Below are 26,665 nucleotides of genomic sequence, written 5' to 3' on the forward strand. Positions count from 1 at the left end.
GAAGTGTCTATTGTAAAACTGATCACTATGATTCTATTTCATTAGGGGCTGGATACAGGATTAGAAACCTTCTGGGAAATAAAGAACCATGACAAGAGCATACAAATAATTATGGGAGTGAAGCAGTAATCTGACAAAGTACATGGGTCTCCACATGGTTAAAGTCCTGAAAGGGTCAAAAAGGGAGAGGTCAGAAGTAGAAAGTGTGGTCAATACAGTTGAGTGAGGGGCTTTTGCAATGGGAACACCCTTAAAGAACCACCAATCATTGAATTGGCACATTTAAGTCATTTTGGCAACCAGAACAGCAACCCTGTCTCCTGAATAAGATACTGCTGCTCTAGCAGAACAAAGGAACATTAATGACACCAACTAACCCGTGTAATTATCACTTACACCTCTTCATTACCTTCCATATACTCCACGTGATGCATTACACATTCCATTAATTGTTAACATACACGCAAGTCAAGATCTTTTATTATGCGAGGTCATCAGTCAATGATAACAGAGATATTGATGTATTAGGCTTCTCATCAGAAGTTGAGCAATATTTCCATTCAGGATGATACATGGACCCTTAAAACATACTCAATAATATTGAGTCTCAGTCTTCTGTTGCTTTTCCCTGAATGTGCATTTAGACCTTTATACATCTGTCTATCCAGCCACCCATTCATTAAACACAGCATTAATTTTCTACTCTCACGGCCAGGAACCTGCCTGTCTATCTTGTTCGCCGGTGTATCCTGAATGACTAGAACATAATAGAAGCTCAATAAACTGTTGGGATTAAAAATGAAGATGTGGTAGGCAGATTTCTGAGATGGCTCCATGCTCTTCATTCCCAGCTGTTATTCTAGTGATAATATCACCTTACTAGTATGTGGCAAAGGGAGTTTGCAGATGTAATGAAGGCTAATAATAAGTCAACCTTAAGATAAGAAGATTATCATCCAATTACATTAGAACATTAAAAGCAGAGTTTTCTATGGTTGAGAAGGAAATGGGAAGTCAGAGAATTTCAATGCAAAAGGAGTATTGAAAACACCTTATTGACTTTATTAAGATATACAAAAAACTTCACAAACTTTGTGTGTACAAGTTGATGAGTTGGGACATATTCAAACAACCATGATGCCATCATCGCAATCAATCATCAATAATAGAGATAGCCAATACCTCTCAGAGTTTCCTTGTGTCCCTTTTTTTTTCTTTTTGTAAGAACTCTTAACATGCGATTTACCTTGTTAACAAACGTTGAAGTGCACAGCACTGTATTGTTAATGATAGACACTATTTTGAGCAGATCTCTAGAACTTACTCATCTAGATCACTGAACTTTGTATCCACCGAGTAACAGCTCCTCATTTTCCCCAGCCCCAGCCCCAGCCTCTGGCAACCACTATTGTAATTTCAGCTTGTATGAGGTTCACTATTGTAGATACCTCATAAAAGTAGAGGCATGTACTATTTGTCCTTTTCGTACTGGATTATTTAACTTAGCATAATGTCTTCCAGGTTCATTCATGTTGCAAATGGCAAGACTTCCTTCTTTTAAAGGCTGAATAATATTGTATTGTTATGCATACAAATGAAGAGAACAATGAGAGGACCAGAGAATGGTCCCTGGGACTCAAAGTGACCACTAGCTAAAAGCCAGCAAGAAAGCAGGCATAAGCAGTCCCACAACCACAGTAATTTAATTCAGCCAACAACCTAAATAAGGCTTAGGAGAGGATTCTTCCCCCAGGGCTCTGGATAAGACCCCAGTCCAGGCAACACCAGGATTTCAATCTTATAAAACTCTAATCACAGAACCAAATTGAGCCCACTTAGACTTCTAACCTACAAAACTATGACATAATGCACAGGTGTTCCTTTAAGCCACTAAATATGTGGTAATTTGTTAGACATGATAGAAAATAGAGATTTAACAATATAATATTTTAATTGTCTAAAGTACTTACCTAAAAATAAATAGGTCAACTAAATAGCAAAATCATGGACAACCTATATGATACCTGTAGAAACCCCAGATTTCCAGGGGGAGGGGAGGGAGAAGGGCCCTGAGTCCTTGGTGGGTCTGACTTAGCATAGGAGAGTAAAATGGTTGTCCACACACTTAACAATAGGAAGAATTCTAAATAGCCAACAGAAACTCAGTAGAAAGCACAGTGGGCAAGTTTGAGGCACATAGGAAATTCTATGACCACTCTAAGAGCCAGTGAGTACAAGAGACCAGTGTGAGTTCTGAAAGAGACGGTAGCTTTCTGGGCCACATGTATCCTCAATGGCAACCAGCCAAAATCCCCTTCCAGGACTGGGCCCCATATGGAAGAGAAGTTGCTGGGAAGAGAATCAAAATTTAAAGTTCAGATAAAAAATGTGTATGTAGTTTCATACAAAAATGACAACAGAAAAGTACTGAGGTCAGATCCCTTGCAACATTACAAGAAAAAAAAAGAGAACCAGGAGCCAATATCATTCTTACAGAGATAAAAATACACCAGAAAGACATGCTCACAAAACAGATAAAAACTGTAGCCTACTACATTATACAATAACATTATACAAGATCAGAAAAAAACCCCAGCACACATCAGAATTAGAAAATGAAGTAAAAAAAAAACCCAAGAAATATTTATAAGTAAGTATTATTTAAGAAATGAAAGCTAAACTAGAGAATAATACAAAATTAAACCAATCAATATAAGAATTAGCATAATATGCAATATGTTAAGATTAATAAAAGGGTTAAAATGAAATTTTTTAAATAAAAGAAACAAAATGAGATAAAAATATCAAGAAAGAAGATAAATATTAAAGCTAGGCAGATTAGATCCAAAAATGGGTGGATAAAAGGAGTCCCTAAGGAAGAAAATTAGTGCAAGAAAACAGAACAAATGTCAAAATATATAATTTAAAAAAACTTTTCTCAAATTAAAAAAATATACACATGTATTTGGAATTAAATATTGAACGGCTACACCAAAAACCTGAGAATAGTAACCTCGAATGATAATCTCTAAGATATATTCAAATAAAACAAATTGGACTTTTAAAAAAAGCAATATCATTTGAACATTTAAGTAGAAAGAAAAAATATTTATAAAGAAAAGAAAATTATTATCGTGGGACTTTTTGACAGCAACATTTCATGCCACAGAAAATGAAGTAACATACTTAAGGTATTCAAGGAAAGAAGATGTGAGCCAAGTATTTTTATAACCAGCAAAACTGTCTGCCAAGGGCACCTGCAAGAACTCAGGGAGAAAAATTAGAACCTTCACACACCACAAATTTCAAGTACTCTGACTTGTGGGGCAAGAGCCACCAGTCCTAAGTGCATCAGACTCTGTGCAGAAGAAGCAGAGGGGAAAAATGGGGCATCTGACCGACCTGAGGATAGAAAAAAACCCTGAGCGCTTCTTGAAGAATCTACCGAGAAAGAGTTTCAGATGATCAGACTGGCAAGAGACATCTGCAAGAGGCCTGGTGGTGAAGACCAAACATATAGTTTGAGGTTTAAGACTAAAGGAGGATTAAAGGGGAGAATATAGTATGCAATGACCATGTGCTCAGATCATACAGATCTAGTTAACAATCATAAAAAATAGGAGAGAGTGTTGAACTGGTGAAAACATTTGAAAAAATACTCGTAAGTTTAACTATTTTAAATAATCATATTAGTGGTAGTGTCACTATTGTTATTCCAAGGTTGTCATGTCATCTGACATAAAGCAAATGAGTAACGATGTTTTATATTTTTATAGTCTAATTTTATCATCCCCTATGAACCCATGCAAAATTCCCAGCAAGGAAGAGAAGAAAATACAGATATAATATAAAAGAGGTTTGGCAAAACCCTGTAGGCCTGAATTTGAGATGAAAGTATCACTAGGAACTTATGTGGCATTTTTTCTTCTTCTTGGCTCTGTACACTGTGAAAACCTAAAACCAATAATCAAACAAGTAAAATGAGCATGTCTAGCATACAGGCTGTGGTCTCGAAATACCATTTTAAAAGCGGGGAGGGGGTCTTCTTCCATATCTGGGGCAAAAAATATATAAGATGAGTTTAGAATATCTTATTAAACCAGAAAGTGAAGTGCCTATCAGAGTCATGTCAGAAGGACTCAGGAGCCAACTTGTAAAGGCTCCTCCTGGTGAAAATGGAATAATTTGGGCTTCAATAATAATTACAATGGATTGAAAGCTATCATATATCTCATTATGTTATAATGACGTCAATAATAATAAAACTAAGTGGTCTCTGGAGGATACTAGAGAACCAATTTAGCCTCTCAAAAAACAAAAAAGAATGCAGGATTCATCCTGCCTTTCCTATATGAACTTCTAAGAACTTCCAGGAACTCAAATGGAAGATGAAGCAAAGCATCTCTTAAAATGTATTCCTAGTTGTACATAAAAGGCAATGATTCAACCAGAATATCAACATTTTAGGAGCCACACCATGAATTCTCAGATGTAGGCACTGCACCTTAGCAGATACTATATAGGCATTGCACATTATTTTCATAGAAAGAAAGATGACCAAACATTCTATGCCTCCTGATGAATGAACACACTGCCTCCAGGAGTCTTGCCAGAGAAACTATACTCAAGTCTGATCAAGACTCTGGATTCAACTGTCATTTTGCAGGAAATACAACAGACAGAGGAATGTGCTGATCTGCACCAAAGGATGCAATTTCAAAGTCCAGACTGTGGGAAACTACAGGATAAGTGGTCGGGGTCTTCCATAAATAAACTGCACTGAAAATAAAGGGATGTGTGTGTATGTGTGTGTGTGGCGGGGGCAGGGGGGGGGAACCTGTAGATTAAATGGAACTTAAAAAACATCCAAAAAATAAGAAGAAGGCAAGGCAAGGCCCAGGGATGCACACTAGTGATAAAAAAACTCAAGGAAATTACCACTATAAAATTTGAGATAAGAAGTCATCAAATGTTCTTGCGTTAAACATTTTTTAGACTTTGAGTGCCAGACAGTCTCTGTTGTAACAACTCTGCTGTTGTACCATGAAAACAGCCATTGACAGTAAGTAAATGAATGGGTCTGGCTGTAGTCCAATAAAACTTTATTTACAAAAACAGTTAGCAGACCAATCCCCAGTCAGGATCATGTTTACTTTGGAGGAGAAATGGTGACTTGAGATTGGGATAGACTACATGAAGGGATTTCTGGAGTGACAAGTAGAATTCTGTTAGTTTTTGTTTGTTTTAGCAGGGTGGTTGTTTATTATAAGGGTTTTCAGCTTATATTATTGCATTAAGCTATGTAATTCTGACATGTGGCTTTTCAGTATCTGTGTTTTATCTATAAGAATACATGCATAATATGCTAATTAGACCAGATGTCCTTCTGAAGTCCTTCTGGATGACCTTCCGGACAAACCTGGGGTGAGGGAGGGATCCAGGCCGCCACTGTGACTGTGTAGGAGGGATCCAGGCAGCCGCCACAGCTGTGAAGGCCTACTCTTGCACAAATTTCGTGCATGGGGCCTCTAGTTTTACAATAAAAGGTAATATCAAGTGATTCAGGCAGAATGACTGAAGAGCTACTATTCAGTTTTGCTATGAAAGATAACAATTGCCTTCTCTTCATGTAATACTTTTACTTCAAAGAAGCCAAGTGAGCCATGCAAATGGCCTAGTGAGAAAGTCTGGCCCTGATAGCATGCCAGAATTTGAGTCTAGTTTCACGGATAATAACTGTGATGGTTAGTATTTGATCAAATACCAATCTAAATACCAAAGTGAGGGTATCTCTTAGATGTGCTTAACATTTAAATCAGCAGACTGTGCATACAACCTTACCTCCATAATGCAGTGGGCCCCGTCCAATCAGTCAAAGGCCTTAAGAGAATGAAGGCTGAGGTTCCCTGAGGAAGAGGGATTTCTGCCTCCACGTGACCTTCAGGCTTATCTTCTCTTCCCTGGGTCTCCGATATTTCAGACTTCACCTCATAATTGCATGGGCCAGCTCCTTAAAATTCACAGCCTATTGGCTGTTTCTCTGAAAAACCCTAATAAAATAACTGGGTAATATTGAACAGGTTAGCTAACTTGCTGTGGTCTGGGTACTTCATTGCTAAAATGGGACAACAATTCTAACAAATCCAAAAATGGTAGTTTCTTGTCCAAGGTATCGCGGTGGGCGGGGGGCGGGGGGCGGGGGGGCGGGGGGCGGTTCCTGAATAGAAGACAAACCTTCCTGGGAGAGGCCCTTGGACTTTACCCCCTGTTCTGACATGATAATATGATGCCTGAGGAGTAGCAGCCACCTCATGACCATGAAGACGAAAACCACATGCTGGGGACAGTGGATGAGCAATAGCAAGGGAACCTGCATCCTGATGCCGTCGCTTAGCCATCACACTTGGTCATGAGAGCAAACTGAGTTACAACCTAATAAATCTAACCCTAACCTTCATCTTGATAGTCAAGCACAAAGCAACAGACAGAATAAGGAGCTAACAGGTTGTACTTGGAAACGTGCCTAGAACATAGATATTGTTATCATTACCATTGTGTGATGTCCTCCGTGCTGGGTGTCCCACCACGGCTCCGTGTGGCTGCAGCAACGGCTCCAGACACTGACATCCTCAGCCTCAAAGCCAGAAGAAGGAAAGTGTGTGTCTCCCTCAGGCATCCAATGAACTTTTTAGTCTTGCCTCTCAATGGGCCATGGAAGATGCAGATCTAGCTTACGCCAATTAGGGCACAGGTCTGGGGGTTGGGGTAAGGTTACCTGATTTAGCAAATAAAAGTACAGATGCCCTGTGAAATTTGAATTTCAGGTAAACAATGAATTGTTTTTAGTATATTATGTCCCAGGCAATATTTTGGAGACAGTTGTACAAAAAAAAACACAGCACTGATGATCTGAAATTCAAATTTCATTGGGCGGCCTATATATTACCTGAGAACCCTAGTTGGGGCCCATCACACCCAAACACTTGAGCTGAGGGGGTGGTGGGGGACTGTGATTTGTGAGATGAAATTCTGGGTCTGTCTTACTGAAAACAGGTGGGTGGATGCTGGGGAGGGTGGGACACATACACTCACATGTGTCCTAGCCAAACATCTCATTTTTTTAAAAAATAAAATAATTTATAAAAACTAAAAGCTGAATATCTACTATATATATGAAGACAGTAAGGATCTGAAAATGCAGGATGTAAAGCATTTTTTTTAAAAATCCTACTTATATAAGATGGTTGTAACTAACCACATTGATGTTTATGCCAAAAAAAACTCCCAATTTCTTTTCCTCCAGTCATTCAATTGCTGGATGAAACCCCCAATAAGGCATAAAGGAAATCACGGCAAAGAGTATAAAGATTCAGAAAGAATATAATTATATGATAGGTGTGTGTGTGTGTGCTGTTAGCTTACACATATCTATCTCTTCCTTAAAAATAGATTGCATAAAGAAAATCTCTCATTTCATTGAAAACAATAATTATGTCAGTTATACTAAGAAAAGGATTATAATACTCGGAATTCAGAATACTTGGTAATTCACAGTTTCATATTCTGTATATCTGTTGCAAACTAGAATATTCTGGTATGATTTATGGCAGTGTGCGTGTGTGTGCATACATATATACACATAGATACACATTTTTTCCTCATTTCTCCCTGGCCTTAGCCTGTGATCCACATGGATCTAGCAAAACTCCACTGTGAAGACATGATAGGAATTAACAATATTATGTGGGTTTCAATGGTCTTAAATTAGACAGCTCTTAGGATGCCAGGATTCAGGTCCTTTGATTTTATGTAACTGACAACTTCTGCATTAGTCAGGCAGACTCCACGGCAATTAACTAAGAACAAAAGGCATCTAGTACTGACATTAGTGCAAATACATATAGGATGTGCAGTTAATTCTCTCCCTTTACAAATCCCAGCCTAAGAGTAGCCTCAATTCTCTTGTCCTTTGTGCAAACTCAAGCTTCGTGATAATGAGGGAATTGAATCGGGATCTTTAAAAATGAGATATTCCACAATAGACAAAGGGATTTGACATATGACAACTAAAAATTATTTTTGTTTTAAAAAGAAACTGATAGGAAACCTGTTTTTTAAACCACCAGCATTAAATGAGAGACATTGCATTCATTCATATTTCCACTCATTCACCCAGTATTAATTGAACACCTGTTTTGTGTCAGGCATTGAGCACTGAGTAGGGTAGAGTGTCCACCCCTCTGGGAAGAGACTGGACCCCTCTGGACCATCAGGGCTGCTCTGTGCCCACAAGACGTGAGGGCTTCATATGCTTGGTTTCTTGTCACCCAAAAAATGCTGAGTTGCTCATTGTAGGAAATGCCGATCTTTTATGCCTTTGTTGTCCAAGGGTGGCAAATGCACCCCTCTTGTACACAACACTATTTTAGGTGAGGCACAGGTGAACACTTTTGAAATTTTATTAGTTATATTTTATTTTTTATCAATGTCTAGCTTTCATATAGGTTTTCTATTTCCTTTTATAATAGACTAGAGGCCCGATGCACAAAATTCGTGCATGGGTAGGGTTCCTAGGCTTGGCCAGCAATCAGGGACGATCTGTGGGGCAACTGGCAGGGCTAGCAGGGCGGGGGGCACCCGCCTTGGCTGGCCTGGCACCACCGGCTCACAGCCTCCACCCCCTGCTGCTGCCGGTCGCCTCCCTCTGCAGGGTGACCAGTGGGGTGATCGGGGGGGCCCCCAGTGGCACCCACCTTGGCTGGTCTGGGGCCTGTGTGCTGTGGGCAGCTCCTGCATTGAGCGTCTGCCCCCTGGTGGTCAGTAGACATCATAGCGACCAGTCGTTCCACTAGTCATTCTGCCATTTGGTCGATTTGCATATTAGGCTTTTATTATATAGGATGTTTAAATTAGTTACTACAGAGAAAAAGGCTAAGCACAAAATCAGAGCTTGCACATGGATATGTGTAACTTTGGCTGCAAGTGACTGGATCCTGGAGACCACAGGAAGAATCTCGCCTGCCCTCATTCCTCCTGGCGGGTCTGCTTGCGCTCAGATTCCTTTCATTTGGGACAAAGTCACAAAATCCTTTGGCAGATGTTCCAAAGTAAGATATAAGAGCAAGTGCTCCCGGGAGAAAGAACACATGGGCTTACACTTACACAAAAGCTTAAACGTGGAGGAGGTAACGCTTTCTGACATTTTAGGGGCTTCACTGGAGACAGGAAGTATCTGGGAAGGTGTTAAAGGGAAAGGAGAAGTGGTGCGGAGGCTCCAATGAGCTTCTTGGAGCTCCACCTCCTCCAGTTTGGGGCATGGTGAGCTAGACACAATATTGACACCGAGTGCCAAGCCTTGCAGTCATACAGTATGTTTAGAGCAGCAAAAAGACACTAGAACATCCTTGATTCTTCCCAGAGGGCAAAGTGTCTGCACACTTCATTCAGCCTTCCCAGAAAATCCATGAGACGGTGTTGTCACACCACATTGTACATTTAAGAACATATATGCTCAGAGGAACTTGCCCAAAGCCACTTGGTGACCGCAATCCAAGTCTTTTTAATTCTCTATCGTCTCCTTTTCTATGTTCTGTCTTCAGAATTATAGCAAGAAAAAGTATTAAAAATTTTGAAAATAGAAATGAAATGTTCCTTATCATTCTTCCTTCAGTGACCACTGTTGTTAACTTTTTAGTGTAATTTTTTTCAAAAGGTTTACCAGGGAAATAAAAGAAACCTTGATAGACAGACAGAGAGGCAATACAACTACAGGACATGCTATTTTTCCTTTTTGTTTTTTTGTTTTTAAATATAGATAGATGTATATTCAGGATATCCTTCCATGCCCAGATTTCGGGGGTTCAGCCACAGGATATCTCACCCTATGGATGAGCCATCAGGCCTGGAGACTGTCCCCATGAAGGGCGTTTTAGGGTTTTCAGATTTGTCCCTATTAAGCGATAATGCACTGACCACCCTTGTGCATATCTCTCCCCGCATTTGCATAAGTATTTCTGTAGAATTCATTTCACACAGGGGATATGATAGGTCAGGGTATATGATCGCTTTCAATTTTTAGTTTTAATGCATATTGCCAATTTGCAATGTAATCAGCGTGAATGGCATGAACCAGCCAGAACTCCAAAGGATATTTTTACATAAGAAAGCATAAGAAAATAAAATCCAAATAGGATGAAACAATAGCAAGTTGCACTTATCAAACACTATAGTTGGCTATACTCCCAAACCAATCTTCTCTTTCAATCTCATTGGCAAAGGCAGCCCTCCTGAACCCTGGCCCCCAAAATAAGGTAGGAGGCTGTGGCATATGCTGAGGCTGAAATTCCTGCTATGTTTCAGGTCTCAGCCCTCTGCTCTGTCTATGGAAAAGCCATTATGTTTAATGACAAGGTTCTTTGTATCCTTGGGGGGAAATTATGGGGCCTTAGGTATATAGAACAGGTTTCTGTGACTGGCAGCATTTGTGTATGTGTGTGTGTGTGTGAGCGTGTGCGTGCGCGTACTCCCTATTCCAGCCGTGGGCAAACTACCAAACTACGGCCTGCGGCCCGGATCCGGCCCGTTTGAAATGAATAAAACTAAAAAAAAAAAAAAAAAAAAAAAAAAAAGATCGTACCCTTTTATGTAATGATGTTTACTTTGAATTTATATTAGTTCACGCAAACACTCCATCCATGCTTTTGTTCCGGCCCTCCGGTCCAGTTTAAGAACCCATTGTGGCCCTCGAGTCAAAAAGTTTGCCCACCCCTGCAGCCTATTCAGTGTCTCCAAGATTCATTTCTTTGAACTCCCAAATATTCATTTATTTGAACTCCAATTTATTTGCCAAAACCCAAGTTGCATTATAAAGACAGGACAAAATTTGTATTGTAGGCATCACTCACTCAAGAATGATAAATTCTTAAACGGAATTGATATGGATAATTAAGTTGTTTGTATTGTGTTCGGTGGAATGGTGTGGTGTTTTTTTTTTGCTCGTTATCGCTTCTTTTTCTTTTTTGTCCCCACTTTTCTTGCAGTCGGTTCATCCCCTGCCTTTAAAGGAATCTGACTCATCTGCTTTAATCCAGGGAGTGCTGGAGCTCCTTGCTGCTCCCCCTGGACCACGGCCCAGCACGCAGCCTTCTCTGGGTGCTTGTTAGAAAGGCAGTGTCTCAGGCCCCCTCAGACGGACTGAGCCCAAATCTGCATTTTACAAAGGCCCCAGGTGACAGCTGTGCACGTTCAGGTTTGTGAAACTGCTGAAAGCCTTTCCTCCATTCATTCAAAACAGAAAACTGGATTTAAAAAAATAATAATGACAAAATAAAGAACCAGACCACAGGGAAGACCCGTATGAACATGCACTGATGAACGCAGGGAAGGAGGAAGGAAGGCAGAGAGAGAGGGAGGGAAGAAATGCATGGAATGGCTAATTGTGTAGCAATCTGAAATATAGACCTTACTGCACAGAACGCTGTAAAAATATCCTTTTCCTCTCCCCATTCAAAGCGCCAGTGTTCAGTATTTCTTAGGAAGGGGCGAACAGCCCGCGCTCCGTGTGTTTGGCAGAGGTGAGGTTTTAATATGCGGCAGAAACCCCAGCGCCTAATGAAAGCCTTTTAAGTAAATCTCACGAAGCTCTAATCTCACAGAGCCTCCCATGTTCTTCTCTGCTGTTCTTATTTAATTTTTAATAAGAACAATTCCACGCAGCTCGGAAGCAAGGCTCAATTAAGAAATATTCCTACCAGGCATCTTTGAAATCTTGCAGCATTCTCTCCCTTCTGCTTCCTGATGACCCTCCATGTGGCTGTGTCGAGAGGTTTCTGGGGAGGAGGGGAAGGGCCGAAGCTTATTTTTTAATTGCAAGTCCAGCCTCACACTGTTCTTTAAGAGATGGCAAGATGGGTTTTCAAAGACAGAAAGGCAGCGTGAGTGTCTGCCACCAGAAGGCTACAGCGAATATCTGAATACCGTGTTTTGAAATTTCAAGTGGCATCTTTGATCCGATTCCTCAGGCATTAGTTGTCCTTGAAGTGATAGCGAGGTCATGAGAAGTAATTTGAAAAGGAACAATTGTTTCTGAATTACAGAACCCCAACCACGAGTGTCTGAAAGTAATCTAAACTTAGCTCCCTCCTAATGCCATATGGTTTAGAACAGACGAAATACTGCCCAGTTCTCCCTAGTAAAATTCACCTCGCATTAATGTTTTCTTTCTTAAAGACCAGTTCCTAGAGATGTAAATCTAGCCACAGACTTCCACCATATGGTCCTATTTTTCAGCTGAAAATGTATGTTTACATCTATAGCTGTATGTCTACCCATCAAAGCATCCTTGCACGGACATACACGTGTGTGTGTGTGTGTGTGTGTGTGTGTGTGACAGCCAGAGTGAACGGGGCTGCCCAGGTTGGTTAATTTCAAAAGCATGGAAGGATAATAGATAATGTACAAAATTATGGATTCATTATTTTTATTTGTAATCCATCCCCTGCCTAACATGTGAAGGAGCTTAATAAACTAAGTCTAATATAAATGCGATGATTATATGGAGACATGAGGAATAGAAACAGTAAAGTAGCAGTGAGTGCCATCACCATACATTAGAGCTATAGCCTCGCTGACCATTGGATTAACTTGGCCTAACCTCACGGCAAAGGCATAGGGAAACATGCTTATGCATCTCACACTGCATCACAGGAGAAAATGTACAGGTGGACCAGAAGCAACATTGTTTATGACCCCAAGGAAATATTTTTTAGAGACTATATTTTGGGGACCTCAAGCAACCAAAGAGCCAAATATCTACAAATGGGGCTCTACTAAAGACAAAATACCATGATATGGATTTCTAGTTGAATAATCCTGTATAATAAAGAGGTAATATGCAAATTTACCGTCACACCCTCACACAAGATGGCTGTCCCCATGTGGTCAAAATGGTCACCCCATGTGGTCAAAGATGGCTGCCCCCATATGGTCACAAGATGGCCTGCAGGGGAAGGGAGTTGGGGGGGGGGGGAGACCAGGCCTGCAGGGGAGGGCAGTTGGGGGGAACCAGGCCTGCAGGGGAGGGCAGTTGGGGGGAACCAGGCCTGCAGGGGGGGACAGTTGGGGGGAGCAGGCCTGCAGGAGAGGGCAGTTGGGGGGGACCAGGCCTGCAGGGGAGGGAAGCTGGGGGCAATCAGGCTGGCAGGTGAGTGGGTAGGGGGTGATCTGGCTGGCAGGCAGAAGCAGTTAGGGGCAATCAGGAAGGCAGGCAGACGAATGATTGGGAGCCAGCAGTCCCGGATTGTGAGAGGGATGTCCGACTGTTCTGTGGGATCAGGCCTAAACTGGCAGTCGGACATCCCCCAAGGGGTCCCAGATTGGAGAGGGTGCAGGCTGGGCTGAGGGACACCCCCCCTCCCCAATGCACAAATTTCATGCACTGTGCCTCTAGTCTTTATAATAATAACCCAGAGAGGGGATTTCTGCAGGTAGAATAGGTGATACTGTCAGAAGTATATAATATATAACATGGGGCAATGTCAGAGGTCTTGGAATAGACATGGTAAAAATGTCCATGTTCCTTTCAAACGCCAGGTGCTTCTAGCAAATTCATCAAGGCTCCCTTTCAGTTTAACTAACCTGTTAATATTCCACTTGACTTCACCAGAGACTCAGCGTCTTTAGAAACAAAATGTTTCAAAGTAAGGTTAACAATCTGCTGTGAAAATTTAGATGCTTGAAAGTTTAACTCAGCCACAAAGCATATTCTTCTAAATAATCTTATTGTTAGCATTTATATGACATAAAATTTACCCCGCTTTAACAATATTTAGTAAACTTACCAAGTTGTGCAACCACCACCATAATGCAGTGATGGAATATTTTATCACCCAAAGATCCCCTGTGCACATTTTCAGTTCATCTCCTTCCCACCCTCAACCCTAGGCAGCCGCTAACCTATTTTGCCTCTTGGGGTGTGCCTTTTCTGGACATTTCCTATAAATGTGTGGTCTTTCCTGTCTAGCTTCTTTCACTTAGCGTAATGCTTTTGAGATTTACCTTTATAGTGGTGTGTGTCAAGACTTTCTGCCTTTTTATTGCCAAACAGTGTGGATATATCACATTTTATCTGTCCATTCACCAGTTAACAGACACTTGGGCTATTTCTAATTTAGCCATAAAGAAGCTTCCCCATAGGAGAAGGAGTCCATAGATCCTAGAGAGGGGCCCATGTTTTGCTGGATAAGCACCCCGGTCATATCCAAGCGCTTGGACAAACAGGGAGCATCCAGGCCCCAGAGTTCCTGACATGCAAGAGAGAAATTAGGAACAAGTGTTGCTGAATCATAAAATAATCTTCTGAACATCCCCCCTTTCCCTCAGCTAATATTTAATAATTATGAGAGCTAACACTTATTGAAGGCTTAGAACGGTGCCAGCACATAATAAGAAATACTTGTTATAGCTCTTACAGTCATTGTTGCCTGGCTCTGAGCACACTGCCACCCAAAACAAAACTGAGGTTTGTGAGCAAGAGAGACGCTTGGGCTGGATGTCATGACAGATATAATAGCATATAACAGAGTCAGCAACATCCTGTTCCCTAAAGCTGGGGGATCAATTTCATGTAATAGCTCTACTAAGTTATTGAAATATAAGTAAAATAGGAAGGAAGTTAAGTCATAGTCCTCCCTTATATCATTTCAAACTGGAAATCATCCATCACGAGGACTTAACTACTTACTTACTGTGAGTTTGGAAGTGATTATACGTTACAGGCTTCGAGAAGCACTGAGAGCCTGTGTTTATCCAGAGGTTACTCAGCTTGCTCCATCTATTTTTTCCATCTGTGGAGTCAAAAACCCAGAGGAGAACCATGAAGCAGGTAGATCAATGCCATCTCTAACCACTTTCCTGCCACAGAAAGGGCCCGTAACTGAAAAGTGTGCCAAGCCTGCTTGTTACCCATAACAATCTGTAAGAATGTACTCATTCATTTAACATAGATGAATGAATGCATGTATTTGAGGTCACACACAGTTCAGGATATGGCAGTGAGACAATCAGACACAGTTGGCTGCCCTCATGGAGTTTACATTCTAGTATTAAGAGACAGGAAGTGAACAGGTACGTGTAATACAGTCAGGATTTGAACTCGGGACCCTACTACACTTTGTCTTCCTTTCTTAAATGGTTTTGCTGTATGGAAACAAAGGCTTCGGTGAGGTTGATGAGGCTGTAAAAATTAAACCAAAGAATCCCGAAGAACCCCTCATTTTATAGACAAGAAAACTGAGTCCCAGAGAAAGGAAATGCCTCGCCCAAAATCATGTTGCGTATTAACCAAGAATCTTTCCAGCAAAAAACCAAAATGACTCAATTCAAACTCAAACCAAAAAGAGGTTAAATATGGTTTCTGTAACTGGTATGTTCACTGGGTAAACCTGGGCGTTAGGTAAGTTTTGATCCAGGCTTTCGAGTCCTGCTGTTGGGACACTGAGCGGTGGTCCCTCTCTCAGTTCAGTTTCTTCCCCGTTGGCTTCATCTCACTGAGGCTCACTCTGTGAATTTATGAAAATGACCGCCAGCAGCTCTAGGCTTGTTGCTATCTGGCAAAAGGGCAGAATAGGAGCATGGGGGAGCCACTGTGCCCTTCTTTATGCCAACACAATTTCATTCCCTGGGCAATGAAATTGAATTTAACTAATTTTTCCTCTGACACCTTTTCTTTGGTGGGAGGGGATGGGGGTGTTGATTTTGCGGTTAAATTCTTCCAGAGAGTTTGATATTTCTTCGCCCGTTTTCTCATGCAGAATTGTAGGAAAATTCCTGAAACTTGATTTATAGCCAATGTGACAAATGGGTTGCCTCATCTGACCCCACAGTGTTGGATAAAAATTACAGTAAGTTGTCCAATATTTAAGAATAAGGAGACTTTATACTATCCACAGATTCTGGGTCCTCTTTTGACAAATTAAGACCTGTAGGCACCCTGGGACTGAATTCTCACATGGACATGGATGGCGTTGAGTTGTTCCTTTGGACAAAGCTGGTCTGTCCTAGTGTCTTGCGACTCCACGTGGGACCCATGGGCCAAAGCATTAGCGTCACTGGACCCTTGTTAGAAAGGCAGAATCTCGAGCCCCAACACAGAACTGAATCATTCTGACTCAAACAACAAAATCCCCAGGCAATTTACTGCATAGCCCCTGTGAGAGGCACTGTGCTAGCTAGCTCACTAGCATCCCCCATTTCTCTCACTGAAGGTCGGGGCCAGGACTCGGGTGAGGCAAGAAGAGGTACACAGGGCATAAAATGTAAGGGGGCCTCACTCTCGGGGCTAGCAAGTGCCTCCTCCTCACATTAACACACAGGACCCTGAGAGTGCGTCTCCTTAATTTTGTGCCCTTGACATCTCTGCCAGGCCCTGTTGAAGGTGTACAATTTACCGCTAATGTGCTATTTATAGAGTGTTAGGACTAGCGGGGAACACAGAAAAATCTAGTACAGCTCCATATTTTCTCTATTGGAAATCTAACTGGAAAAGGGAACACACTGGCCCAGGGTTGAGCTTCTGATCTGTGGAGGAGCAGCCAAGAAAACCCAGGTCTCCTGTTGCAGGGGCCACCCAAACCCTTCCCTCTACGCCACAGCGCCCCCTGTCCACGCTGGCCATAGGCCTGGATATGCATGTAGAAAAGGAATGAAGTCTTAGCAGGAGGTTAAGGACTGTGAAAGTAACATTTTTATTCCTTAATCAACAAATCATCCCAAAAGGTCACTTATGATAAATGAGTTGGTTGCATAAGTAATATGGATATACTTAAAGGAAACTGAAAGGACATTTTCTCTTACTTGATGAGAAAAAATCAATTTTTAAAATAATCAAAGGCAAAGATTTCTTAGATACAACACCAAGAGCACAATCCATAAAGGGGGGAAAATGACAAACTGGCCTTGATAAAAACTAAGCAGAGGCTATTAGGAGAATGAAACAACAAGCTTTGATACAGGAGGAAATATTGCAAATCATACATGCAATAAAAGACTTGTATCCGGATTACATAAAGAGTACTTGAAACTCAATAATCAAAAAACAAACAAGCCAATACAAAAAAATGGGCAAAAGATGTGAACAGATACTTCACCAAAGAAACCATATGGGAGAATGGCAAATAAGCTCATGAAAAATCGTCAACATTGCTAGTCATTAGGGAAATACAAACTGAAATTTCAGTGAGGCACCACTACAGAACTGTTTAAATATCTAAAATAATAAAGCTGATCTCCCCAAGTTTTGATGACGACTTAGAATAGTTAGAATTCTCATACACGGCTGGCGGGAATGTAAAATGGTACGAGCACTTGGAAAAACAGCTTGGCCGTTTCCTAAAAAGTTCCACATACATCTACCATCCGAGCCAGCCATTCCACTCCTAGGTATCTATTCAACAGAAATGAAAGCATGCGTCCACACAAAGACCTGTGCATGAATGCTCAGAGTTTTGTCTGTAGTTCCCCCCCTCAACCTGGAAAGAGTCCAAACAAATAAATTATGGAATATCCATACATCCAAAGACTACTTGGCCAGGGAAAGAAATGAATTATTGATACACAACACAACATGAGTGGATCTCAAACTTATTATGATGAGTGAAAGAATCCAGACCCAAAAAGAGAAAGCATGCATTCTGCATGACTCTGTCCATATAAAATTCTATATAATGCAAACTCAGCTCGAGTGACAAGAAGCAGATCGGTGGTGGCGTGGGGATGAGGATGAGGGAGCAACAGGAAAATCAGGGGAGAGTACAAAGAGGCACAAGGAGATTTCTGGGGATGATGGAATTATTCTCATTGTAATGATGGTTTCATGTGTATATACAGATGTCAAACCTTTCCAAATTGCATACTTTCATATGTACAACTAATTGGCTATCAATTATACTTCCATTTTTTAAAAATATACCAGGAACAATAACAAAAAACATTCAAACTTATCTTCCATTTGGCCTCCTTACTGTTCTAAACACAACACACTGCATATCTACTGCTCAGAGCCTTCGCAATTGCTATTCCCTCTACCTGGACTGCTCTTCCCCAGATATTAAAAAGCTTGCTCCTCATATCATTTATGCCTTTGTCAAATGTCACTTTCTCTTGTTATCATTTAATCCCTCCCCCCAGTGCTCCCTTTTCCTCTTTCCAGCTGTATTTCCCTGCTCCCCCCGTAATATCTGACATACTCTATATTTTGCTTATAAGGCTATTTATCCAGTTAATCAGTCTCTCTGCCCTCTGGAGTGTAAGTTCACTTGGAGCAGGGGATTTTGGACTGTTTTTATTCACTGCTGTCCTCCCAGCACCTGGAATAATGCCTGGCACATTGTAGAAGCTTAGTAGTGTTTGCTGATATTGATTCACTGCAGCCTTTACTTTTCATGTGTCTACAGGCACCTTCCAGTAGCATTTCTGTGGCTACACTGCAGTTACATATCATTCGATTCAACTATAAAAAAAATGACAGTGACTGAAATTCTCTTCTTTTCCAGTTATCAGTTCACACAATAAAATTGTTTGAAAAACAAAATTAAATATGAGGTCATGGATATGATAGTACTTTATTAGTGAGAGACACATTATTACTAATGATAAGATTTATGAATAACCCCAGAATGGTTTTCTGAGTATGGTGTAACAATTCTAAGCCAATCACATCAAAGTGTCTGGACCTCAGTTTACCCATCTGTAAAATAAGCAGATTAAACTCAACAATGCCTACCATCTTTAGGGAACTTGAATGTAGTGCTAAAGTATATAGACTGTTATCAGACAGATCTGAGCTCAAATCCTGGATTGCCCACACACCCACAGGTCTTGGGAAGTCACTTAACTTCTCTAAGCCTCAATTTCTACATCTGTAAAATGGGAGCAAAAAAGTCCCTTTAACTTTGGAATTCTCTAAGAGCAAAATGAGATAGTACCTAAAAAACTGTACAGCATCTGGTATGTGCTAACAATGCATTCTGTGTTTTATAATTGCATTTTTTTTCTTTCTTGAGTTTTTGATCCATTTGTAACTCAACATCCATTTTGCCTGATATTTCAGTCCCTTCTCTTTCCCAGGGGGATTTGATTTTAATTTTGATTCTAATATTTATAAATCTTGAAAGTGAATGAATTAAATCTGCCAGCCAGTAACACTTGATTCAGGTAGAAAGTTTCCAAAAAAACATTGCGTTCCACCCACCCATCTGGGCCTGGAGAGTCCGAAAGTTTAACCACATTACACACTGCTCTGTTTTCAATGCCACGATGAACATCACAGGCTTAACTGCAATTAAAGAGTCCCCGCTGACCACTGAATATACAGTCCATCATGTCAGGAGAAGCAAAACTGTCAGATTAGTGGAAATTCATTTTGGGATTGCTGGGTAATTTCGAGACCTGACAGCCCAGGAAAAATCCGAGGTCCCTTGTGTGCGCCAGCACATATCACTCTTCTGCAGCCGCTGTTTGGGACTCATAAATGCAGCAATATTCCAGATTCTAAAGTTCCCTTCTAGAGCCAAGTTGGAAAAGAAAATGTGAGTGATGAGATCATCCTTTTAAATGATAAAAAATGGAAAGAGATTCTTTGGGCACCAACCTTAGCCAAACAGACAGGCTGGGCTAGGATTTGTAGCCCTCACTTCTGAGCGAAGGACTGGGGTCCACCCACCTAGACAACAGCTGACGCTAGTCCAGAACTCTGGGGGGACCTTGTTTCTCTGGAGTCCTGTGCCTCAATGGCCACATTTTTTAATGTTTTTCTGGAACTTGCTTGGCCCTAGATGAGAATCTTCTAACTCTCCACTCCAGCTGGCAGCCAAGCTGATGAAAAATTTTTGATGGGCAAGAACTTTCCACTTAGTAGACAAGATACAGAGGGCTTAAAAATAATAATTAACATGTATTAACGATTCAGTCTATCCCAGGCACTGTGCTAGCTGCTTTATCTAGTAATCCTTACTTGGGCCATCTGAGGTTCACGGTCTTGTACCCATGACAGGGATGAAGGAGCTAAGGCCTGAAGAAGTACACCAATATTTCCAGGATGATTGTGATTAAATTCTAGGGCATCTCACTCTAGAGCAGAGGTTCTCAATCGGGGGATATTTCACCCCTCACTCCCTGAGGACATCAGGCAACCTATGGAGAAATTTTGAGTTGTCACAACTGCTACTGAGCAGAGGCCAGAGATGCTACTAAACATCTATAGAGCAATGAAGAACTATCCATCCCCAAACACCCACAGTTCTGAGGCTGAGAAACGCTATTCTAGGGTAGTGATCCTGAAGTGTGGCCCCTGGACCAGCAGTGGGAGCATCAGCCGGGATCTTGTTAGAAATGCATCCAGGACCCCACCGGATCCACTGAGGAGGCGGCTCAGTCCTGTTTTCACAAGCCCTCTGATGAGGGACACTTTTGAGAACCACAGTTCTTGGGCCATCAGAACACGTGGTCTGAAGCCCGACTCTTCACCCTTAATGCTCACAAGTCTTCAATGTCCAAAACAAAATGAGCATCAATGCATTTGGCCTGTGAAATTCTACCGCTATTAGAAGTCTGGACCGGTGGACACCCTTCCTTGTTTCTGAAGCTACAAACGGATGTCCAGGACCTTCCCCAGGCTGTGCAGGCACCAACCATCTTGAGGAGGACCTAGTCCCCCTCGCTTGTTTCTCTGAACACTAAGGTCCTCTTATTAATAACATGTAAGTCAACACATATTGGGTGAGATTCTGAGAGAGGTGCATGTACATACATCACCTCAATTATTATCATTAATAAGGACCATAATGATTATCATTTCGGGAGGACTTTTCATGCGCCGGGCATTTTACCTGCATGATCTCATTCTTCGCCACTGCCCTGGGAGTTAGGTTTTGTAATCATGCCCACTTTAGAGATGAAGACACTGAGGCTTAGGACTGTATGTTAGGGCCGTTCCATCTGAGATTGACATGCTCTAACTGAGTTGCCAAACTCCAGCATTAACTTCATGCGGCATGACGTGAGCACTGGGCTGGGGTTCACGGAACTTTGGCCACTTTGCCACATCAGTATCTCTCTTTTTTTGTGTGAAATAAAAGGCTTAAACTAAAGCAACTCCAATTTCCTTCCCCATCTAACCAGTTATCATTATGGTGGGTAATAATCATTCTATTTTCTTAGGATGAGAACTATCTCTGTCTACGTTGATATTTTCATTGATTTCATCACATGCCAGGGATATCAGTTGACATCAGTACAGCATTTATGAAATGTCCACGCACTTTGCCATCCGCGCGCTCATTCTGATCCACCACTGTTCTGTGAGGCACAGAGGAAGGCATGCTGACTTCACCTGAGGTTTGAACACTGGCAGCGAACAAGGATTGGATCCTGGCTAACGCACGCCTGGCACGTGCTGGATGCTTTACAACCCTTGCCTCCTTTTACCCCACAGTGACCCTATGTGACGAGCATGACTCCACCCTTTAGATGAGAGACGGGAGGACAAAAAGAGACACACCGTTAGGTGCTGGACCTGCATTGGAACCAACGCCTGACCCACTGCAAAGCCCAAGCTCCTAGCCCCACAGTGCACAGGGCTCCCAGGAAACTGAAGCCGGAGAGACCTAGGACTTCCCTAATGGCATTTATCGAGTTGGAGCCTAGAATAAAATCCCAGCCCCCGCCTCCTGTCCTGCGGTCCTGCTAGGGGAACACAATTACCGGACTCTTCCCATTTGGGGTGGAGGCAGGCAGGGGATCAATGCCTGGCTCACCCTGGCAGTGACGGAAAAGATGCTCACCTTCCCGCCCCCCTGCGCTGGGGGCGGGGTGGGGGCGGATCTGTATAGCTCGCGCTCTTTAAACGGATGCACTAGCCTCTTGGGATATGAAGCTCGTTGGTTCTGTCACTCGTGAGTAATGCACCATAGCTCCCTGGTGGGGAAAAATGCCAGATTATACAATCACATGCTTTGGTGTGCAACTGTCTTTAGAATAACAAATCTCTGCTTCTGCTCCTGAGCATTACGCTTTAATAAAAACCAAAATAGTGGCCACAAATCCCAGCTCTAGCTAAAGGGCATGCCTTGTAAATTCATGTTAGTTACACCTCTCATGATTACACTCCCCCCCCAAAAAAAAAGAAAACCCACACACCTTTCATAATTCTTAGGGAATGGCCAGCCTGTGGCTTTATTTCACTTTGTCCTTTGTGGGGGACACTGGGGAGCAGAGTTGCTCAGCCTGGGCGCACTGTTCACTATTGACATCTGTGTCGGATCATTCTTTGTTTCGGGGGGTGGGGGGGAGGAGGAGGTGGGGAGGGCTGCTCTGGGCATTGCCTGATATTTAGCAGCATCTCTGCCCCCACCCCAGTGTGACAACCAAAAATATCTCTAGACATGGCCAAAATGTTCCCAGGGAGCCCAGATTGCTCCTGCCCCCCCCCCCCCCATTGAAAACATCACTATGTTAATAAGAAAATAGCCACCCTATCACGGGTGGGTGTCAGTAGAAAAAATGTCTTATGGTTGGAACTTTTCTTTCTTAAAGAGAAAAACAATTATATTCCTCTATGGGAGCATTCAGTCCCAATAATGTGCAGCAGGAAATAGATCTCCAGCACAGTGGGCCCAGCTCAGCCCAGCAAGCTCCGCCTGGCCCTCAGGGAGAGGTGGGATGTTGCAAGCTCTCTGCCATACTGTGCTGGGCTGGGCTGGGCTGCACTGGGCAGGGAGGAAGGGCGGTGGGAGGGAGCCTGCAGAGTGAAAGCTGGGGTGCCGAGGTGCAGAAGGAGCTGCTGCCCCCATCTCTGCTGTGCTCACACCACCTTCACAGGTTCCAAACTTAGAGGTGAAAGCTGAGGTGAGAGATGCGGAGGAACGGAGCCCAGCCACACAGGTTGGAGACAGCATGTTCTGGGGCCGCGGAGAGGATGCAAATATGGTAGAAATAACGTTAGACATTTTTCTTTGTAAATGGACACTAAATCGGTGCTCACCTCCAGGTACCCTGTCTATTTGAGCGGCTCGCTGTGTCTCCCAAAAGATTTTGTTTGCCCCACAGGGTTTTTAAAATTCGGAATCACTGCCAACATTCAAAAATTGGGATATTGCTCAAGAGAATGCAGGTGTCTGGGCTTCTTACGAAAAATCAGCAGTTCTGGGCGCTTTAGGCCAGCAAGTCTGCCTGGCAACCTTGGCTGGGACTGAGCGGTGGCGCCCCCTGTCGGCGGGGAAAGTGTTTTGCTGTTCATCACAAACCCTCCCACACAACCTGCCAGGATTCTGTAGGCCAGTGGTTCTCAACCTTGGCTGAGCATTAGAATCACCTGGGAATCTTTTTAAAATCCTGATTTCTGGGCCCCATCCTCCGGAAATTCTGTTTCTTTGTTACTAATGTTGTGGCCTCACCCCATAACAAAGAAACAGAATTTCCGGAGGATGGGGCCCAGAAATCAGGATTTTTAAAAGATTCCCAGGTGATTCTAATGTGCAGCCAAGGTTGAGAACCACTGCTGTAGGCAATTAAGGGCCCTCTCCTCTATGCTTTTACAATGTGTTGGACTGGGCGATGTTTGATATATTAAAAACACATTTAACACAGATAATTTAGGAAGCATAGCAAGACAAGCATCCATGAATCTGCTACCCAATGTTAAATTTAGAACATTACCTTGAATATAATTGTTATCTTCTCTCTCCCTCTCTGCTATACATTACTTTGCATTTTGTGTTTAGCATTCTCCTGCCTTTTTATATTTAGTTTTTATCACGTATATATGCATCTCTAAATAATATGTGCTTAGTTTTGCTCTTTCTGAGTTTTATAAAAATGATACCCTAGTGTGTATATTCTTGGGTGATTTGTTTCTACCACTCAACTGTATGCGTCTAAGATTCATCCACTTTGCTGCAGAAAGCTGTGGCTCTTTCATTTTTCACTGCTGTATACTATTCCAGCATACTGTGATTTATTTCCTGTTGTTCCTGCTCCCTGCACTTCCCTTGGCTCAGCCCTTCTCAGAGACCAGCTTTATAATGACACTTTCTCAGCGAGCTTTGGCTGCCATCTGTCAAAAGGATATGCTTTCCAGTTATTTTCTATATGAGTGTTCACATTGTCGCTTTCAAAACACATGCCACCACTTGTCATGCTTTTTAATTTGCTCATTTTCTTGCTCATTGCTTGTTTTCAATAGACTACGTTCCATAGAGGGAGGATCCTGCCCGCCTGTCTGTTGCTGTCACTTCAGCACTCAGCATAGTTATTCGCACACAACCGTCAATACATGTTAGTATTTTTCTCAAAATGCGATAAATATTCAGCGGCAAGGAATTGAGATCATAGTCCCTGAAAAAATGCTAGATGGCCTTTTGCACTGAAGGTGAAGACTCAGTATTCCTTATTCGTGGTGCCCGGGAGAGAAGTACGTGTACACATTTGTTAAGGGCTGTGAGCGGAAGTGATATGTGCAAATTCTCAGTCATGACCTTGAGAAGAATGGCTTTGCCCCCTGCTTTCTATTTACTTCTCCCCTTGCAGAAAACTAAACATGTACATGAACCGTTTCATTGGAGCCAGACAGACGAGAACACTGTCCTATCAGTGGGTCACAGGAGAGAGGGTGTCTGGGTGATGGGTCCTGACACTGCCACACCAGCCCCAGCACTGGGAAGACAATGGACTGCTCTCTTGTTTAAGCCAATGTCACACTGGGTCCTTGCAACAGCAGTCACACCTCTATGCTAATAGACACAGTTCACTGGTAGCTCACCACTGGGAGGGACTTCCCCCCTAAAGAGATGTACCCCACCTCTAGGCAATCCTCTGACTCTACCCTCTGCACTGCCGTCTCCATATGCGGATGAGTGAGCCCCCAGATGGAGGGGCCCTTGCCCAAGCTTCACCTGCTTCCTTTTCTCCAAGCTGCCTCACTCTCTGGTACTTTCCATGTTGATAGGCTGTAAAATTCTCTCTCACCAGCTGGTCCCATTATAACACTGGTGATCGGACTTTATTCTTGAAGGAAGAGAAGAGCTGAAAGGAAGGCAGTGAGAGGAAGACAGGAATAAGAAGAAAGGAACGGAAGTCCAGGGACAACCCAGTATCACAGCCAGAACTTCCGGATGCTACCCACAGATTTGTCACGACCCAAGAGAATCTCCAAGTTCCCAACGTGCAATGGATTGAAAGCGGTTAGGGCAGATGGAATCAGGTGTCCTCCTCAACCAAGATGGGATCTTCATAAACCACCTGCAGCTGTGATCATGCAACTCCCCGGAGAACGCGCCAACATACGCTGCTTGTGGAATGAACAGCACAGAAGCAAAAGAAAGTGACTTCTTACCTGGGGCCGTTACTTATACTGGGAAAATGTTGGTAGCAATCCTTTTGGAAGGGAGGTTGGCCATCCACCCAACTGACACTAATTAACCAGCAGGAGCTGCTGTCTATTCAGGACCCTCCAGGACTGAGATAACGAAGCTAGGCTATTCGGAATAGGAGACGGCTTACTTCCCAGTTCCCCGTAGTACAGGGTTTTCCTGCCGCTCATCTCATAATGGTATCAGCTCACGGAAAAATAAGATATAATCAAGACAACAAATGGCAACCGTGTCCTGAGTGCTTCCTACACGCAGGTAATAAGCAGAGTGTCCTGCACATATGATCTCACTCTAATGTCATAACACAACTTGGATGCACATTCTCTCCCCATTCCCACCCAGGGAAAACCAAGGCTTGGGAAAGAAAGATAAACAACTTGCTGAAGGCCCCCTGACTAGAAAGGCATAAATTCAGGATTCAAAACCAGTCCCATCTTTATTCTTAACAGTTATGACCTTATTTCTCAAACTCCATCCGTTTGTGTACCTCGTATATAATTTTTGCCGTATCTGTGCAACAACTGTTATAAAGATATGAAATACTTTTCTTTCAATCAGCTTTCCTTTTATTTTTACGTAGGTAAATTTAATTCAATGGAAATGTTATGTGAAAACCATAAACGTAAAACACCAAGTATCATTTGCCTTAAATAGACTATATCACAATATAAGCATAAAAATGCTATTAAATGCTACCTAGACTTGACTGCTGAAAGGTTCTTGCTTTGTTGAAAAGGGAGATGAACAAGTGACAAGGTGATGTTAGGGACCAACTGGCACCAAGTGAGACTTGGCCCCTAACCCAAAAAGAAGAACCTAATGAGAACACAATGGGCAAATATTCCCACCAGGCGTTGTCGTAAGTGTTTCCCTCCACGTCCTGCGTGGTTCAGGGTTCGGGTCTGGAAGTGGAGCCGCACACAAATGAAATAGAAAAGACACAAGATAATTTGGGAATATTGGGGGACCAGGCGAGCAAGTCCAACTCAGGGAGAAGGACTTCCACCGTGCTCAGGCCTCACCAAGCTTTTTATAGTGAGGGGTAAACAAGGTAGTGGTTACCATAGTTACACAGTTCTTGTGAGTTTCACTTGTTTACACTGTTCTTGCACTTCCTCAGCCCATTAGCTTCCCAGATAAGATCTAGGGAGTGTTATAAGGTCAAGCTTAATTATGCTAAGAGGACTGTGCCCTTTAAGCTAGGACTTGTTTGTGACTTTGCCAGCAGGCCAGTCTGAGGCTTA

Source organism: Myotis yumanensis, unplaced genomic scaffold, assembly GCF_028538775.1.
Source record: "Myotis yumanensis isolate MYYU_CA2020_CCGP unplaced genomic scaffold, mMyoYum1.0.hap1 SCAF_7, whole genome shotgun sequence".
Classification (NCBI taxonomy): domain Eukaryota; kingdom Metazoa; phylum Chordata; class Mammalia; order Chiroptera; family Vespertilionidae; genus Myotis; species Myotis yumanensis.